Source organism: Homarus americanus, unplaced genomic scaffold (genome assembly GCF_018991925.1).
Source record: "Homarus americanus isolate GMGI-L3 unplaced genomic scaffold, GMGI_Hamer_2.0 scaffold57409, whole genome shotgun sequence".
NCBI classification, from domain to species: Eukaryota; Metazoa; Arthropoda; class Malacostraca; order Decapoda; family Nephropidae; genus Homarus; species Homarus americanus.
The window spans coordinates 13,413-34,348 of record NW_024748879.1 but is presented as its reverse complement, the minus strand read 5'-3'; the positions used below and the strand labels follow the sequence as shown (position 1 = coordinate 34,348).

Genomic DNA, 20,936 nt, shown 5'->3' with positions numbered 1-20,936 from the left:
TCCTGTAAAGAGATGACAAAGGCCTCAGAAGGAGTACATGGATATGCTTCATGAATTATGTAACAACACACGAAGCATCCTAGTAGGAGTAATCTACAGAAGACCCCACACTCAATGTAAGAAATTTTCTTGGTAAATTTCGGAGCTTATCACTATCATAAGTTAAGAGAGGAAACGTTACATTGGCTATATTTCAACCTTGATCTATTAAAATCAGAAACCCATACCTCAGCATTAGACCTTCTTGCTCCTGTAACTCAAAAACCTTCTTCTCAACACTATAACCTAAAACCTACCTCTAGAGTAATCCTCACACCTCTACCACTGTGATATTTCATATCTGACTAAACAAACACCCTAACAACTTGCAGAACAATAAGTAACAATATCTCAGATCACTCTGTGCTTGCCGTATAAACAGCCACAAGACCCGAGGTCTAGTGCAGAGTCCCACATACAGAGACTACTGCACCCCACAACATGCTCCTTTTTAAAAACAACCTAATGAATGCCAACCTGGGATCTTGTCTATGCCTCTGACAAACTTAACGGAACAGCTGTAACTTCTCTTGCATCTTCACTCTCTTGCTTTGATAAATGCTTCCTCAAGACTAAGTGAGTGAAACCGTATCCATTTCCAAAACCCTTTATCAAGTGTTTAAAATTTAACACAATAATAAATAAAAACACAAACTCCAAAGGAAATTTGCAAAAAAGACCCATAACTTCGGTGATGCTTACCGAAGTATCAGAACCGAGAGTAACTCAAGAAATTAGAAATGCTGACGTAGCTATTATACAAACAAGCTCCAGTCAGCATCAGACAATGGTAAGAAAACGGAAATGCCAAGTAAATTTATTCAGAACAGGAACACCAGCCTTCGCCCCCACTCCAGCTTTATGATAAATGATTCAGTTGTAACGAACCCTTCCCTCATTGCCAACCACTTCAATCTAATATTTTATTAATGTTGGCAAAAAATCTTGCAGTGAGCATCCTTGATCACCAAGAGCCTACCTGCAAAACAGACAGCAAAATGAGCTGTTCTTATCCCCCTGTCACAGCTGATGGAACACACATCATAAAATGTCCAAAACATGCAGCAGCAGGCAAAACACACCATGAAAGTACTCACAAGGTGCGCCCACTTATTACTACTCTGCTCTCCTACACATTTGTAACTCCTCCTTCACTAGTGGTGGCTCTTCGATAGTCTGAACACAAGTTCACCCAGCACATAAAAATTTGGGGACAAGTCTCAAGAATTACCTATATCAGCCCTCCCAGCCTTGGAGTAAGATACTGAGAAGCTAGCATGTAGTAGACTAAATTCCTTCTGCAATGCCAATAACATCTTTACAGACTCCCAGTTTGGATTTAGAGCTGAAGGTTTGACTGAGAGTGCTCTGCTAATCCTTATAATGACATTCCAAAATTCCTTTTGATGACAGTCAGTTCACAGTCGTATATTCTTGGACCTCTCTAAAGCCTTCATACTGCTCCACCATACCCACCTTTCAAAGCTTGAATATTACGCCAGGGCTCGGTCCCACAATTGGTTTACCTCTACATTCAATTAAACAGGATGCAGTATGTCTGCTTAATAAACACCAATCTGACTCTTCACAATCTTGTATGCATTCCAAGTGTCTAAATTTTGGTCCAGTATTGTTTTAGTTGTATATAAAACCACATTATCCACTCCAGGCTACCTCATAAAATACAACTTAGGTATTTGCAGATGATAGCAATCTCTATGCCAGCAACTCAGACCTCCGGCCTCGATGAGAACTATGAACACTGAATGGACTAAAGTCAGGACCTGGGTAATACGCATCTAAACTGACCTTAAACCTTGAGAAACCCACTGGCTAACGATCTTTCTAAGGAAAACCTAATTCCAAGACCTAGACCCCTGTGTAATCTTAGTAAGTACGGTAACAGTCCTCACCCGAACAAAATAATTAAATCTCGGAGTTATTGTTGATGAGAAACTTAACTGAGAAACCACGCCTATTCCACAGCAAAACTAACAAACAAAGTGGTGACCATGCATCACACCCACCACCATAATGAAAGAAACTTATCAAGACCTGTTACCTACCACCGATACCATACCTTCAAAAGCCCCTACCTTCAAACAAAACCTTAAGCAATGCAGTCAGTAAAAGAGAGTTGTATGGACAATGACCGACTTGAAAAAAACAGATCACACGAAAAATTTGCTAAATTGAAAATGTTAAAATTCAAAGATATTAACACCTACTGCTGTGCCCTCTTTGTTTACAAATCTATCAATCACTTGCTTGACAATAATTATTTCCAATTTCAGTATAATCAGAGATACAACTTAAGGCACCCAGAGCTACTAAAACCACCCCCCATGCTCTCCTCTCAGTCCCAGACCTCCATAAAATATCACGGTGTGAAGGTGTGGAACAACTTACCCCCACCCATCCGAGCAAAGACTACGCTCCCTTCCTTTAAATCATCTCTTAAAATATATCTATTGTCTAAGTATTAATATTTCTTGTAACACCTACTATATTTACAGTACCTGCTTTTATTGTACCATCAAAACCATTTTATCGGAAATTATCATGTAAATAGATAAGAAATTACCATTGCAATAAACAGATTTGCCAACTAGACATAATCCTGACAGCTCTGTCCTCTTGTTCAACCTTAATACTGTACAACCCATGTTGTACTGCTCCCCCATTATATTTATATTTTTCAATTCCACTGTAATTTATTTATATACCGGTACTTATAATATAAATAAAAAAATAATAATAATAAATAAATACTGTATTGAAGTGATAACCGTGGTAACATTATGAGATATTCTTATTACCACCATGCTATTGTACCCCAGATGTTACTAAATGTTACATAATACTTCCTCGACTTACGACCACCTGGACATACGACCGCAGCAGTCGTATAAAACATTTTTCAAATTATGTATTTTCGAGTCCTGACGTTAGTGATCGCGCTGTGTACTTACAAAATTTTTGCTTGTAATTCCCTTTAAAATGATTGGCAAGCGTAAAAGTGAGAGTTCTCGTGGTGCTGAGAAGAAAAAGACACACCCATTTTAGATTTTCTATGTATTATTTTCGCATTTTCGACTTACGACCTGGTCGTCGGTTCCTAACCCCGTCGTAAGTCGAGGACTGACTGTATATCAGGTGCCTAAAAGAGAGCTCAGGTTCTCAAATGACTCAGCCATGTTAATACTGTTATTATTATCCACTCTGTATTTGTGTTTTTCTGGGTAAATAAACTGTTTCAATTCACTTTAATTCAATTCAATTCACAACAACAACAACAAAACAAAAACACACACAACACCACTCTCACCCCCCACACATAACACACCCCAACACCACTCACATACCCCTAACAAGGGAATTAAGACAGCAGACATAAGGAGTGAAGGTCTTATCGTATATCACACATCTGTGTGTGTGTGTGTGTGACTGTGTGGTCGCGAGTTAAATAAAGAGCTGTTGAGGAGCACTTGGCAACACTCATTTCCACTCCATCTCTCTAATCACCCACACCTTTCTCACTCCATACTTTAAAATGTTATGTAATATAATGCTGAAGGGATGCAACTTAGCCTTTTTTCATTCTTTCTTTTTTACAAGGGAATATAGCCCACCACCATTCAGGTCACCGACCCACAACAGGGCCTGAGGGGCAAAAAAATAAGAGTAAAAAGAAATTAAAAAAAGAAAAGAAAAAGATTATATTAATCTATACCACGAAGATGCCGGAAAATCAGCTTTTTAAACTGAGACAGAATGTATGAGTATGGAAACATAGAAAGCAGAGCCTTCCACAGTGTGGCCGTGTTAGGAAAGAAGGATGTACTATAACGGGTTATTCCAGTGTGACCGACAGCCACAGAGAAACTGTGGGCACTACGGGCAAGACAAGTGTTACGAGCCCACGGCCTGCCAGCGGTACACAGAATGCCAAATCCACCGAACATTGCCCGTTAAAATACCTATAAAAGAGAGAGAGTGAAGATCCAAGCATTGGGAGGAAGTAGATGCCTCACATGATTGTAAGTGAGCATCTTGAAACTTGTTTTGGTAATGAACTTGTCCAGGACGGAAAGATCTAAAATCCACCTCAATTTGTCGCTGCCTTTCTTAGGGACTGGGAATAGGTGAGACATGAAACATTTCTCTCACTGCATCAGTTCTATCACACCTCTGTTTAACAGTTGAATTACAAAGTCTGTGAGTAAGGGGGTTGGTTTTTGACCCATTTTTGGTAACACTAGGGGAGGGCTCCTCAACCAAGTCCACGTGAGGCCCCCTTTGATTGTCTTGTAAGCCAATATGGAAGAAGTCCACCTGTTTTCCCAACCCCCTAGACGACCCATCTGTCTGGCTTCATTGGAAGGGAGTGGTCGCTGAAGTGGTGGAATAAGGTCTCCTTATACTTCTCAACAAACGGCCACCCCTACTATGTCTTGGAATTGTTTCCTCCTCTAAAGTTTCCTCTAGTTTGATAGCTGAACCTAGCAGCTGGTCCTGTTCCCCTGTTATACCTTCCTCTTTTCAATTTCCGAAAGGTCTGAGGACTCCTGGAAACAGTAATATTAATAGCTTGCTCAACAGCTGATCTGTACTTAACTAATGTTTGTTCATCAAACAAAGCAGGAGAAAGAGGGGACGAACATAGCAATAAATAAGCACTACCACTTGAAGCATTATTAGTGGCTTGCTTCCTTAGCTGGGCTTTTGGTTTTATGGCTTTCAACAACATTTCCAAAAATGAGTTGTACAGGGGATATGGAATCCCTTGTATAGCAGCAGCAAAACATGTGTCTACTTCTCAACTGTCCTCAAAGTCCAGCACAAACTTAGTTAATAACTGACACATCATAATTGCAGACCAAATATCCGCTACCAACTTCCTTAATTTGAATTCTTCAAGCAACAGTGCAGAAGCAACTGGTTTCAAGATTTATTTCATAACTTATATCAGCATATTTTGGAGCCGACAAATACTGGGAAAGTTCAATATATTAGCCCAGACTTCATCTAATTCAGAGATCATTTTGGGGCAAATATCAGGCCAAGAAAGTGTAGTATCACCTTTTAGAAACAATGAATGATCACCCACAGTTGCTTGGCCTTCCTGTCTCTTTGTAAGTGCCGAGAGATCAGGAATTTTAGAAACATTTTCATAAAATACCTTGAATAAGGAATCCACAGACTTGGATGTGGTTGAAAACAAAAACTTAGATCTTGCCAATGTTACCCAAGGCCTGTTTGGATCATCCTTACATTCAATGTCATCCATCACATGTGTGGCAGTCGACAGCAGCCTGTTTCCACTCATATTAACAAACACCTTTGCCCCAGGTGGAAGTGGTTGCCAAAATGGGAACAGGATGAAGACAGTCTCAACAGGTTCTCCCTGCTCTAGTAACTGAACACTATGACTAGAGGCAACTTCCTCCTCCTGATCCTGGAATCCACTAAAATCAGAATGACTAGGTAGAGGTTCTTGTAATCTTCCTCCTGCCTCATTATTTAGAATATCCAATAACCTACTTTTCTTAGGAGAAGCAGGTTGGTCCAATTGGGGATTAAGTCTCTTACCTATCACCCATAATTCTAAACTTTCTGCCAACTTGTGACTTTTCCAGTGTTTTATATTTAGAAATTTACTCTTCAAGGCTATGTTCCATCTATTTTTAAGTTGGATCTGCAATAATTCTCTCTAATCTCCTGCATCTTGATTAATTTAAAAAATTTGATCGCAACAGACTACACAATCCAATGGTGAAAACAGGTTGTCTGAGACACAGCTGCTATGAATTATGCAAGCCAAATGAAGATCTAACTTAGTAATCCAAGTGGCTCTACATCCTTGATAATTACATGTAGTATGGTCCCCTTGGGTCTTGGGTGAAACTACTAGAGGTGCTACTGAATTCACATCCTCTACTGATGGACAATCCTTGTATGTAATGTATGAGCTGAACTTTCTAGTCCTTGTAGCTCATAAGTCAACACTAGTTCCCCAGGGACTGTTCCATGGTCTCCTCCATCACCCAGCAGTCCACACAACTGTCCTTCATCCTCCAGTTGCACATCACTCATCTAATCTAGGAGGAACACTATGAGTCACATTGTATCATCATAATAATACAAGGGAGATAACATTTTCTCCCAAACATAATCAATATGACTCGTAATTCTTATATTTTAGGAAGTTATTTCATTAATATCTCTTATTGTTATATAAGTCACCAGTGTGACAATCATAAACAACTAACTCACTATACCATACACCTCTCCCTTCTCTTATCTCAATTATCCCTCAGCTCAATGAACTTTGTTTCTTAATCAAACTAACTTCATTTAGAGCATTTTTATTTTGAGGGATCATCAAGTTCTCTATTTGTTGCCAATCAGGGTGCACAGACATCATCGCTTCGATTAATTAGCTTGAGCGAAAATGCCGGAGTGAGCATCGTCACCAGAGAGGGTTGACAGTGCTGAGCTGCTACCATAGCGCTCCATTGGCTAACATCGTTCACCATTACTCTAGCAAGGTGTATTGGGTTGAGAATTCCACCCTGAATGGTTCTCATATAACCCATACTGAGGATACAAGGTCCATCCCAACATAACTCTAGATTGCTAGTAAGACCTGAAGGTCAGCATCCGGAAGGATCACTAAGACTAGCAGCCTTGCTAAAGTTTGCCTGGAAAGGCCAAACCCACTACTGAGGACATCAATAGAATACAGTAGTTAAGAAGAGAAAACATAACTCTGGCCTGCATGCTGAGAGTAATTAGAAAACCCAGGGCGGAAGCCTGAAAAGTTTTGTGAACGAACATAAGAAAAGGGAGAGAGATGGCCACATATATCATGGTACTCATACTAGCACGTGTATAATTGGGACAAATACATTTTTTTTATACAGTATATATACTGTATATATATATATATATATATATATCTATAGATTTTCTTTCAGTGAAGACGAGCCCAGAAGGGCGATAAACAACATCATTCACTAAGTGACTTGAAAGCAGATGATATCAGTCACTAACAATCTACTATCTTCATAATAGAAGACGAGCCCCAAATACAACATCTGAGAGACACAAACAAAACAAGTCACTCGATTCCCTCACCGTGCTAAGATGCTCAAATACCCAATATAAAATCCTCGTGGCACTAAGTATTTCAGCCATCACAACACAAATCAGTGGAGCCCACCCCGTGCGCATCCACAGCTGATTCGCCAGGCAAGAATATGACGGTTGCAATGCGTGTGATGGAGGGTGCGGGAGGGGGTTTTGAGAATTGCAATTAAATGCCAGGTAGCGACGTGTCCTCCTAATATTACGTGCTAAGTAATTACAGTGGTCCCTCAGTTAACGAACGCCTCGGTTAACGAAATTTCGGTTAACGAATTACCTTCCATAAGAATCTTCAATTCGGTTAAAGAAAAAAAATTTGATGAACGAAATCCTTACGAAAACCACATTTTGTTTTGAACATCAACTGATAAGCTGAGGAGGTACTCAGCCAATTCAGTGATCTCGTCTATGTTTACATTCAAATTAATCACTATCTTATAAGAATTCCAGCAATGCAAATTAAATTCACCCATCACTTCTATTAAATTTTATAAGCAAAAAAACAAAAACTCAATCTAAAGGACATAAATTAACAATTAAATACTTCACACCACAGGTGCCAACTGTCAAACATGTCACTGTCACCCCCCCCCCTCCCTCCTTCCCTCCCTCCCTCCCTACCTCCCACCTTCCTGAGAAACATTTGGGGAAAAAGACTAGGTTTACAGGTTTAATAATAAATAATACCTCAGACTAAAGTTAGGAGAATATAATTGGCATTGCTGAAATCCTTGCAAGACAGGGAATAATTTGAATATAAATGTCATATATTTTGCACAAAAGATAACATTTTTGCTCTCCCTAATAAAATTCTTAAATTAGATCTAAAATGTGTATGTCTAATGGAAATTTTGGTTGTTTATATTCAAATTAATCACTATCTTATAACAATTCCAGCAATGTAAATTATATTCTGGCCGGGTAATTTCTATGAATTTTATGAGCTAAAAACAAAAATCTCAAATAAATAAACAAATTATACTTCACCAGACACTATCTGTCACCTCACCTCCCGCTCTCCCCCTCTTCCCATGCTCGCTGGCTCCCTCCCTCCCTGCCTTCCCAGACAAAAGATTTGTGTTTTCTTTAGGCTTTAAGGCGTTTATTTTATATAATATCTCAGACTAAAGTTAGGGTAATATAATAAGCATTGCTGAAATCCTTGCAAGACAGGGAATAATTTGAATATAAACGTCATATATTTTGCACAAGAGATACAATTAATCACCTGTATCACATTACAGTAGTGATTTAAGAGTTCAAGTGCATATGTACAATATATATAATGATTTAAGGGCAATTTAGAGGAATTTTAGGAGTGTCTGACTTTATGCATTTTTGGCTTTACTTTGTATATACTTTTCTGTGAGCTGGAACCAATTACCCAATATCCCATTGAAACAATGTTTTTTTTTTTACGAAATTTTCGGTTAACGAACGACCTTCTGGAACGAATTGTGTTCGTTAACCGAGGGACCACTGTATTAGACGTTTTAATTGCCTATATGTTGGCCTGGCGAGTTATTGCTAGGCATTAACATAGGTATAAAGCTAGATGTTGCATTCTGGATTGAACAAAAAGATCTAGTTTGAGAATTAGGGGGAAGGGGAAAATGTGAAGAAGAGTGAAGAGTCGAATCATAAGCAAAAGAATGGATAGAATTAGATGTAGTGTGAAATAAATCATTGATAAAAAGAAGGCAGAGAGTAGGTGAAAGAACAGAACCCTGTGGGACACCAGTATTGGTAGATAAAGAGTGAGAGATCACTCCCTCGACAATAACTGCCATGGATCGGTTCTCAAGGAAGCTAGAGATTAGAGAACAAAGTGGGGGAGAGATACCATAAGAGGGAAATTTAGAAAGCAAAGCCTTGTGCCATACTCTGTCAAATGCTTTGGAGATGTCAAGGGCCACGAAGAAAGTTTCCCCATAATCCCTAAATGGGGATGACCACAAATGGGTGCAGTAGGAGAGCAGATTGCCAGTAGATCTCGCCTGGTAAAAGCCATACTGGTGACGGAGAAAATAAGAGTTCAAGATAGTTTCAAAAATTTTAGAGAGGGATGAAGTTAGGGCAATGGGGCGATAGTGAGAGGGATTAGAATGGTCACCCTTCTTCAAGATGGGCTGAACTGAGGCATGCTTCCAAGAAGAAGGAAAAGTCTGGGTTTTGAGGCAGAGGCATAAGAGGTGAGCAAGCACAGGGGCTAGAATTTCAGCACACTCCCTTAGAACACGAGGGGGTATTCCGTCTGGTCCATGCTCCTTACTCACATCCATTTTGGATAACATACCAGCAACCCTACGAGCGGAGATTATAAGAAAGTTCATAGGTTCAGTAGGAGGGGGATACAGTTGGAATCATCTAAGGTGGAGAATAAGGTGCCAAAGAGATTGGCTTTATCAGGGGGAGAATTGGCTATAGAGTTATCAGGTCGGAAGTGAGGAGAAGAGTGAGTGCAGAAGTTATTACAGATGTTTTTGGTTAAGGACCAGAAGGATTTACTAGAGGAAGAGTTAGTCAGGTCAGCGGTCTTCCTTGTTATAAAATTCCGCTTGGCCCTATGAAGAATAGCCTTACAACGATTCCTAGAAGTAATTAAAGAGGAGTGGGTAATAGGAGAAGGACATAGTTTCATAACTTGATATGCCCTATCTCTCTCCCTACATGCAAGAGAACATGAGCGATCAAACCATGATTGTAAAGTGAACATTTTGGTAGAAGATGGGATAAATGCACTCATACCACCCTGTATAACCCCAGCAATGCTCTCAGCACATACCGAGGCATCCCATGGAAAGTCGGAGAAGAGTTCTCGCAGAAATGCCAGTTTGCCCTCCGATAGTGGCATAGTTGGCGCTTAGAGAGGGGTAGGGGAGGTGGTCGTGCCCAGTTTGATTTAATAGAAATAAGATTGTGATCAGAAGACCCTAAGGGGGGCAGAAATTGAGTATGAATAGTGTGAGGGTTTAGATGTAAAACAAAGATCAAGAATGTTAGTAAGATGATCGTGTCGATCGGGAACAAGTGAAGGGTGTTTGATTATTTGTTCCAGATTATCAAGTAAGAAAAAAGAGAGTGCCTCAACTCCACCTGGGTCATCCTTTGCAGAGCCAAGCCACTCTCTGTGATGTATATTGAAATCCCCTAGGTAGAGGATCTCGGTGTTGGGGTGTACCAATAGCAGCGACTCATGGCAAGAAGTGAGATACTCAAAGAGTTCTAAATACAGTAGTTGGTAGAGTTGGGAGAACAGTATAGGAAACAAAGAAAAATAGTCATAGTTGGTAGAGATATTTTGAGCCAGATGACAACATAAAGGGAAGATTCAAGATCCTTGAGTCGAAATATAGGTGTGCGTTTGTTGCAGTAGGCGCATACACCTCCCTTAGAACGGAAGGAAGTATAAAGGTTATGGTTGGAGACTTGGAAAGGTTTGGGTGAAGCTGCTTTGGTCAGTTGAAGTTCGGAGAGTAGTAAGAGGTCGGGGGAAGAGGTTAATAGATGGTGCTCCACAGAAGGAAAACTGGATCTCAGGCCACGAATGTTAGAAAAATGAAGTCTGAAAAAAGCCGATCCTCCAGCAACCGCTGTAAAGTCAGTTGAGGCCCCAGTAGCTTGATGATGATGATGAGGTCGGCCCTGGGGTCCACAACCTTTCCGACCAGTGGGACTCATCCGAGAAGGCCCCGCTTTAATATTATTGTTAACTGATAACATAGAAGAATAAAAGAATAGAACAGATCAAGTCATAAAGGTTATATATGTTGTGTTGTCAATAGTAAGAGAGACAATTGAGACCCTACAATTGTGTGTAAATGAGGCAGAAAGACAGATCAGCAACCTGAAACTTGGTCACAATATTTGATGCCATATGGCAGCAGGGTCTACCGTTAGACAACACATTATGCTTCCAGTATCTTCCCAGGCGGTAGTACCTCCCTGTTTGATAGCTGCCTACTAACTATCACAATCTCCCTAAAAATACTTTAGCTTTCGTGTTTATTCAAGACATCTTCAGGTCATGAGACCCACTAATCCCCCGGCCAAGAAAGGGTGACCTGACATTCCATCAGAAGGTCAGTAATATGACACAACTAATCCTACACCCTACCTCCACCTGACATTGCATCAGGTGAGGTCAGTTACATAAGACCCACTAATCCCCCACAGCTCAATGGGAGTGGACAATACTGTAACAGTCTTTGCTGTAACACACAGCTTCATTAATGCCCATAGAGATTTTTTTATTTTTAAATATATTTATTTAACCAAACTTTTAGATAAACTATTCTGGATTATTATAGTAAAGAAATGGAGTTTCTAACTTAATTAGAACTGCATTTATGGACTCAGGTAGTTTAGACTCAAGGAAAACATCCCCAGCACCCAGAAACATTCTGGAGAAGTGGGTGAGTGTCCATCCATGCAAGATGTCTAGTTTAGACACCCGGAAACTTTTCCCAGTAACCAGAAAAGATTCCAGGGATAAGAAATTTTTCCGGGTTCGAGAAAGTCGTCTGATTAGCTGGAAATCACTCATCCTGTGAGTGTTCTGCACCAATTGTTCCAGCTAACAGGGATATCACTGTAGTTGAGTCTCTCATACCATTCCCTCTCAGAACATCCCCTGGCAGAGCACATCTCATTCAGGGGGCTTTATGCATTCTGAGTCCAAGACTTTGTCCTAACCTATCAATGAAAGGTTACCTAAACATTCACTCACCAGGTGAATCTGTAGTAATCCAACTGTGCTTTGAAAGGTGTCCCTTACCATATCATGTAACTCACACCTTCCAGCTATAAATTTGGGTCTTTGAAATTTTAAGCCTTCAAAGTCTTCCTGTTGATATGGAAACCATCAAGAGAGGAGGATGGATTTCCAAGTCACTTTACTCTTCCTCTAAATCATAAAGATAATTTTTAAGTTAAAACCTTTGTTTTATGGCATATGAAAAAACATTCAATGTTGTGTAAGGTCACACTATCTAATACCCTTCTCACATTTTACGAGATGCTGATACAGTATATACTGTATTCCATGATAAATGTGGGAAAGCTGGGCAACATGTTGACAGTTTGCAAGCAAGAAAAAGTGGAAGTTTTATATTTAAAAACATATGTTTATTGTTTGAGTCACATGCTATAGCAGGGAATTTGTCCCAGTGAAGCTGCTAGAACAAGTTATTAAAATTGAAGAAAGAGTGATTGAGAAATTGATAAGGGAGATAGTATGCACAAATAAAATGTAGTTTGGATTTAAGCCAGGTAGGGGAATTACAGATGTAATATTTATGGTCAGGCATCTGCAAGAGAAAGCTTTAGGGAAGGAGAGAAAATTTTACTGTGTATCTGTAGACTTAGAGAAGGCCTTCAACAGGATATCAAGTAAATTAGTAAAGCGGGCAATGAGAAAGCTAGAAGTGGAGGGGTACCTTGTACAAGTGGTTATGGCATTGTACGAGGGCTCAAAAATGTCTTTGAGAGTAAATATTGTAGAGGAAAGTGAGGAATTTGAAGTGAAACTAGGGGTCCATCAGGAGTCTGCCTTGAACCACCTTCTGTTTATCTTGGTGCTGGAGGCAATATCACAGGACTTTCGAACTGGTTTGCCCTGGAAGTTGTTGTATGCTGATGACTTAGTGCTAAGAGCAGATAGTATTGAAGAAGCAGTGAAGAAATTAAAGAAAAGGAAGGATGGAAAAGAGTCAAGGGTGAGACTTATTGTGGCCAAAACAAGTGTTGATTAGTGGTGTGGGTGAGGGACCAGTGGTGGAAAGTGGCCATGTGATGTTTGTCAGAAAGAAGTTGGCAGCAACTCAATAATGTGCAGTGAATGTTGAAGGTGGGTACACAAGAGGTGTAATAAGTGTTGAAGGTGGATACACATGAGGTGCAGTGAGTAGATGGCAGATTACAGGGTATCGCTGTCTTTAAGTGTTCTGTATCTGCAAGTACTGTAACCATATGCTCACGGCAAGGCACGAGAAACTCAACATGGGGATATATCCTTGGGATGTGTCAATGAGTTCTGCTGCCTGGGTGACATGATCAGTGCTGGTAGGAGTACTGAAGCTAGTAGCTCAGTTGCAAGTCAAGTGGCTGCCTTTATTAATAGCAAGAGGACCTTCCCTCTGCATGAAAAGAAGAATGTATGCAGCTGGTGAAAGAAGTGTAACACTGTATTGACAGTGAAACAGGCAGATAAAGAGGAAGACATACAGAAAGCAGACTTGAGCGAGATGAAATGAGAATGATGAGGTGGATGTGTAATGTGACATTGAAAGACACGAGTCTCCAGAGCTAAGAGGGCAGCTAAGCATTAAGAATATTGGCAAATTTCTGCATAGAAGCAGGCTGTGATGGTTAGGGCATATGGAGAGAATGGATGAGATCAATTGTGTCAAGAGATATATGAGCCAAAATGTGAAGGGGGAAGGAAAGCCAGGGGCAGGCCAAAAATAACATGGGGAGAGGTTCAAGGACATGACATTAGAGTTAGGAACCTGACAAGAGAGACTGCACGAGACCCCACAGCATGGAGAGCTGCCATCATATAATCACAGCTAACCCACACAGGAGTGGAAAAAGGCCATAAAATGTTGATGATGAATGATGACTGTACTCATATATGTTGCTCACTTTCTGTTGTACAACTGGATTGGGGTTGATTTTTACCACACTTGTTAAAACCATTGATTCACCTGAAGTTATTATTTTAAGCAATCTTTTTCTGATATAGAAAGGACATTGTTTCAACTATAGAACAAAAAATAGATCCTAAAGAAGACAAGTTCTGCCTAGATAAGGCAAGTCCTGCCAGAGGGTAGCTTTAGGGCCATAAAAAAAATTACGTGTGAATTATTCAAAATACATCCACAAGAAGTTGACAGTAGATGGTTTTTGGGAGAGTCAAAAGTTGAAAAATAGTATCTGTACAGCACAAGATTTATGGGGTATGAGAATAGCTCAGCCAGTTAAACTAAAACTTAAGGACATGAGCTTGCTCAAGGCAAATCAACTAAAGATTTTTGAACATTGGAAAAGGCCTGAAATGTTACAGTAAGTATTACCCTCATTTTCTAAAAAATAAAAATAAAAATAAAAGACTATTTATCTGCATCATTACCGATACTTACAATACAGCGACGACCTTACCTGATTGTCCCACAGATATCTGAGAAGCAAAACACACACATTGATAAAATGGTATGATGTTTATCAGTCAAGGTAAGATAATAATAAGGGTACAGATCACCTTTAGATAAGAAGCCATCAAACAAAGCATAGTTTTTGGAGACTTTAACTCTTAAATTTTCACTACTGTACTGTTTTTTCTTAAATGGTCAAATGCTGGGAATGACATGGCAGCAATATTACAAATTTACAGTATAATTATAAACATTATCTACAAAGGGCTAAAATTATGGTTATGCTGATGAATGGTAGGCAATTCCCAGTTGCATTAGTATGTACGGTACAGTAGTCCAGTGGTGGGCACAGCTAAACGAAAAGTTAGCTTCACTAACCGCTAATCTGCTAACTAAAAAGTTAACTTTGCTAACACTAAACCGCTAAACAGCTAAAAAAATTAGCGGAAGCTAACACTAACCGCTAACTTTTATTATATGAATTTAGCTGCTTCTTTTTTTTTTACTCTAAAACCCTTAAAAACAGACCTAGAGAGCTGAAATTTTCATATGTTGTCTTGTAGCTTAGACATAGAGCTTTCCAAAACGGTATAGCATGCCAAGATCAGATGATGATCAAGGTGTACACAAATAATTAAATGAACAAATGAAATTAAACATTAGTTTACATTCAAGTTTCAACATACACTTTATAATCTTTATTTACTGTACGAAAAGACAGAAAGTATTAAACGAATCCAAAAACTATAGTACTGTATAGCATAGGTAGCAAATAGCATCATGCCCAGATCAGATGATGATCAACTTATCAAGGTGTTCACTGTACACAATTTCACAAATAATTAATTTGCATTCTCATACAACCTATCGGCCTTATACATTATTCATGTAAATATGCAATACCAACCACATACACATTATACCAGTGCATTTTTATATAACTTATTCTTGGTCTTAGTCATGTGAATACAGTATTACCCCGCTTAACACGGTTTCACTTAACGCGATTTTGCATATACGTGGTGCCTCGCCAGAACCGAACTTTCACTTAACGCGGTTCATCTACCCATATACGCGCAGAGTGTCCGGCTCGAGACGCTATTTTTAGATTCGCCCCACCGGCCACCCACTCCCGCCTGCCTCGCCTCGCCTCTCCCTCCTCCTCCTTTTCCTCCCTCCCTCCCCTCCTGCCTCCCTCCGCCTGGGCAAGCCGCGCTGTAAGGTTGCGCAGTGTGTGTCTTTGTTGCGTTATCACTGACGTCATATGACATATCGGACTGTGATTAGCCATGCATCCCTACCCCCCTCTGCTGCTAGCTGTAATTGGTTTAAAGTAATATGACGTGTCCACCCGGGGAGGGAGGGAGGGAGGGAGGAAAGAGGAGGCTGCCGCGGTAGTTTCATCCCTCCAGGCCACCCCGTGTATACGTGCATTCATTGTTCTGTGAAATGGCTTCCGCCGGACCACCACCGCCACCAGAGACAAACCTTTCCTTACCTGGACCCAGCCGCCCTAAGCCCAAGAAGACACGCCGTGGCCTAAGCTACGAAGTGAAATACCAGATCATTCAAGATTTGGAGAAAGGAACACGTCAAGCTGATCTCGCGCGCCGGCATGGCGTCAACGAATCTACGATTCGCACTATTAAGAAGGATTCAGCCAAAATTAAAGAACACATGAAAATCACAAAGTCTGCAGGTGCTTCAATGATCAAGTATTGCCAGAACAGGGTGCTGGTAAAGGTCGAAAATTTGCTGGTGAATTATTTGATTCGTCAGGCGCGACGCAACATGGCGGTGGACACGCGCTCAGTGCAGGAGTACGCACGTGAACTTTATGCAGCAGTGTCACGTAAGCTGGGAATTGCAGAGCCCAAACCCTTCAATGCTTCCTCTGGTTGGCTGCATAGGTTTAAGAAGAGGAACAAGATCACCAACATCAACATTGGTGGTGAGGAAGCGAGTGCTGACCGTGTGGCGGCTAGAGATTTTCCTCCGTTCTTACGTGAGGATATGGAGGAAGGACAGTACACTGACGACCAGGTGTTTAACATGGACGAATCTGGTCTTTTCTGGAAAAAGCTACCGTCCAAGACCTTCGTTGTCCAGTCTGCCAGCAAGGTAAGGGGTCGGAAGTTGCAGAAGGAACGCATCACCGTCCTCTTTACCACCAATGCCTCCGGTACCTGTAAACCAAAGTTATCGGTAATTCACACAGCCCGCAAGCCGCACGCCTACAAGAATATGGACATGAACAAGCTTAATGTCCACTGGCTAACCGCACGTAAGGCGTGGATGTCCTCTTCTCTGTCCCTCTTCTGGTTTGACGACTGTTTTGTTCCCGACGTGAAGAAATTCTGCGAGCAAAAAATGTTCCATTCAACATTTTCTTGCTCCTTGACAACGCACCTGGACACTCGCCCCTGCTTATGGATCGTCACCCCAACGTAAAAGTGGTCTTCCTTCCTCCCAACACTACATCATTAATCCAGCCCATGGACCAGGAGTTGATCTGCAATGTGAAAGCTGCGTACTCTGCAAAGAAGTTCAAGCTCCTGAACGACTCTACCAACACCAAGGATGAGTTGCGTAAGCTGGGTGACACCGACAGCGAGAGTAAAAGCAACGAGGACAAGGAACAAGAGGTGGCGACTCAAGAAGTTCTCGTCAAACAGTTTTGGAAGAAGTTTAACGTCAAACAAGCTGTAGACTTCTTGGTGGAGGCATGGGATCAGCTGTCTATTGCTACGATTCGTCACGCATGGAGGCATGTGTTGCATGGCATACCAGGTGAGAGGCGGAGTCAACCTGTGACTGGTGAGGTTCAGTCTGTTGCAGAAGCAGTGGACCTTGCCAGAGAAGCTGCGCACAATATTACAGCTGAAGGCTTCTCCGAGACCACCAACGAAGATATCCTGGATGTGATCAGAGATCCTGAAGTGACTGCCGACGAGATGTTGGAAGATGAGCACGTCAGTGAAGAGGAAGAAGGTGCGTCATTCTCCGAAGAACACAGTTTAACTCATAGTGATATTAAGGGTGCCATAGAGTGTGCAGAGAAAATGAAGTCCTTCCTTTCCCGCGACAATGACGATGACCGCTATGAAGTCTTCCATACCCGGCTGGTGCAGGCTATGGAGCCATACATCACGGTGTATCAAGACAACATTAACACCAGCCGTCAAAAAAGCATTACCGAGTTCTTCGCCCGCAACCCACCACAGCCAGCCAGAGCCAGTGACAGTGAAGGTGACTGAGGGATTTGTCAGGGAAGCCCTGACAACTGTAACTGATAGTGATGGTGATGCACCTAGTAATGGTGATTCACCTGAGGGCCAGTAATCTGCCCTCTGCCTCGGAACCAGCCTCCATCCCTGTATGCCGACCCATCTCTTCTATTAACGTAAGTGTTCAACATAACTTTTAGTTTTCCTAACCTAACCTTTATTTTTCCTAACTTAACCTTTATTTTTCCTAACCTAACCTCTTCTATATACTTGTTTGTGCATACCATCATAAAGTTAAGATAAAATTTTTACTACAACATAGTTGTGTGTCGTCAAAAAGTGGAGTTTGGGGGTCGGGCCAGTCTCTATTGGAATTAATCCCATATGCTCTGTTGTTCACTTAACGCGGTTTTCACTTAACACGGTACCCTGTGGGTTCAATTGACCACGTTAAGCGGGGTACTACTGTAAGCAGAAAACTATAAACTTTAATGAAAAGTAAGTTTTTAGAATATTTTGCTTGGCGCACACCTTGGACGACATCCTGGTTATGAACTTATGCAGTACTTAGCATAACCAAATATATTAAAAAAAAAAAATCCTATTTAAATTAACAAATAAATGAGAAATGAAATTATACATCAGTTTACAATTACATTCTCTGATTCTTTCATCATACACTGACAGTCTTTATTTACTGTAAAAAAAAAGTATTAAACTTTAATAATCGAAAAATTCCATTCACTCCGGCTGCAGTGGCTGGGCCTTCTCCATCGCCTCGACGTGATGCTGGATGCCCTTCATAAACATCAGCCTCTCAAAGTTGCCATCTGACAGGATGGCTCTCTCGGCCCTCAAGATATCTTTGCACTTACTAACACGCAGTCAGCCAAGCATGCCTGACTGGCTGTTAGAGACACGCGCCGCGGCGTCACACGCTTACAACAGACAGGAACAAATACGTATAAATTTTGTTAGCGGACTTAAAGTTAGTGGAACTAAATTTAGCGGAAGCTAATTGGTCCGGTAATGGTTTCCAAAGGTAGCGAAAACGCTAATCCGCTAACAAGAGTTAGCTTCGCTAATTAGCGGTTAGCGGAACCGTGCCCACCACTGTACAGTACAATATACAAACAGTACCACAAGGATATTTAAAATTTGAAACTGAAATCAAAACTGAATTAGAAACAGTACTGTATACACAAGGCTAATTATCAGAAAATTATAACACCACTCTTTCTCTACTAAGTCTAAGTACAGGTGCGAAAGCAAGTTTCTGTATAGACTATCGCAACCTGTGGAGGCATCTGGCAACTCTCTTTTTGTAAACATCCCAAGGCTTTAGGTTAATTTCAAAGTGAACATGGAAGAATTATGATAAAGCATTAATTTCGTAAAACTATGGATGAACAATGAATTTGCGAAGCAAAAGAATTGTCAAACTTTTTAGGTAGTTCCCGGTAGAGCAGTGATTGGAAGAGTTGTAAAGTAACGAAATGAATTTACCCGAGTACTGTACTCGATTAACATTTTTGGGTATCTACTTTATAATCCTTCCGCCCCGGGTGATGTTCCAGAATGCCCGACTAGCGCACCCCGGGTGATATTCCCGAACGCTTGCCTTTTCCCGCCACTGTTTAAATGCCCAGCGCGGGTTATCAGGTTCCAGTGTGACTATTTGCCTGTCACGCTACACGCTCGGCCAAAGGGAAGCTTCCTGAACGTAATTACCTAATTTTGTTTGTTTCATTTCCATTGTTTGTCCATTTTATCAAGTTGTATCAAAGTAATATTGCTAAAAGTACAGTCGACCCTCGTTAAAACGGACTAATAGGGGGGGGGAAGGGTGTCCGTTTCAGCCGATTGTCCGAATTAACCCACTTAGGGGTTAATATTGCATAATATTGTATTATACAGCTATGTGTATGTTATTTGAGTGCCCCGTCATAGGAGTCCATTTTCTCTCATTTCAGGACACCTGAGTCCTCCGTTTTCTCTTAATCTTGGAGTGCATTGCACCAGAGACTTCGTTATTCCTTAGTAATGACACATAATTTGATATTGCAACTGGGGTTGCAATTGTTGACGCAACTTAGGTATGTCTGATTACAGTTGGAATATTCAAGATCCATTGTGAGTGATGTTTAAAGCTTCAACTGTCTTTATGGTTGGTAAGACTTGTCATGTCTGACAGTCTGAGTGGCATGTGTGAGGCCTTGTATTTGTACAACCGCTAAATATATAAATATATAATGTTATGGTAATTATCAGAAACACACATAGGCATGACTAGGTTTATTACAAAGTGATGAAAATTATACGATCAATACTGTACAGTGGGTAGTCCATAAAACACGTAGCCATGCCTCTTTATTTGAGTGCCCCCTCATAGGAGTCCGTTGTCTCTCACTTCAGGACGCCTGAGTCATCCGTTTTCTCTTAATCTTAGAGTGCAGTGCACCAGAGACTTCGTTATTCCTTAGTACAGGTGCTCCCCGACTAACAACGGGGTTAGGGACCCAAATCTAGGTCGTAAGTCCGACATGGTCGTAAGTCCGACATAGATAAAAAAATAAAAAATAAAAAAAATTCAAAAAAAATAAAATAATTTTTTTTGGAAAAAAAAAAATTAAAAATCTACAATGAAATACAGTACACTAAACGTAATAAATAATGAGGAATGAATACAGTGTGACTGAGCACTTACCCTAAATGTAGTCAGCTGAATGCACACAGGGCCCCAATAATTTTCTATTTACAGGATACATGGAGACTATATTAATTGGAAGAAGCAGAGGAGGAGACAGGGCTAGGTGGGTCATCAATGTCGCTTTCTTCAGACAGGATTATGTGCTGTGTAAACTTGCTGGTTGAAGGTATTGCATCATCTTGAGGGCGTGAAGAGGCAGCACTGGTGGGGCGTGAGGAGGCAGCACTGGTGGGGCGTGAGGAGACAGCACTGGGGGACTTCTTGAAATAGACGTCCAATTTAGACTGCACAGTTTACTTTTTCTTTTCATTATAAATTTCTCTGTAGCAAGCAAGTGCATCTTGGATCGTTCTGTCAACTTTGGCATAACGCTCATAATTTTGATCCATGCCATCAAACATTTGCATTGCTTTTTTAATTGTAGCAAATGCCTCTGCCATTTGTTTCACTGAAAACTTTTTGGGGGGTGCAGGTTCTTCTACAATTTGTCACTCTTCTTCCTCTGCAATTTTCTGTGCATCTAGTTCAATAAGATCCTCGTTACTGAGCTCTTCTGCTACACTTTCAACCAACTGTCCAACATCTTCATTATCAATTTCTAACTCCAGCTGTTTACCTAACTCCACTATCTTGTTACTAATATCCGAAATAACTTCA

At 40.8% G+C, this 20,936-nt stretch overlaps 1 long non-coding RNA gene across 1 annotated transcript in view; it reads right to left on the bottom strand.

The window, feature by feature from the left end:
- The window catches only part of LOC121853219, a 48,065-nt gene that overhangs the window by 13,917 nt on the left and 13,212 nt on the right, over nt 1-20,936 (bottom strand). The window contains exon 2 of the long non-coding RNA XR_006086281.1: nt 14,350-14,368. This is a non-coding gene — a long non-coding RNA (uncharacterized LOC121853219). The remainder of the gene's footprint in view (nt 1-14,349; nt 14,369-20,936) is intronic.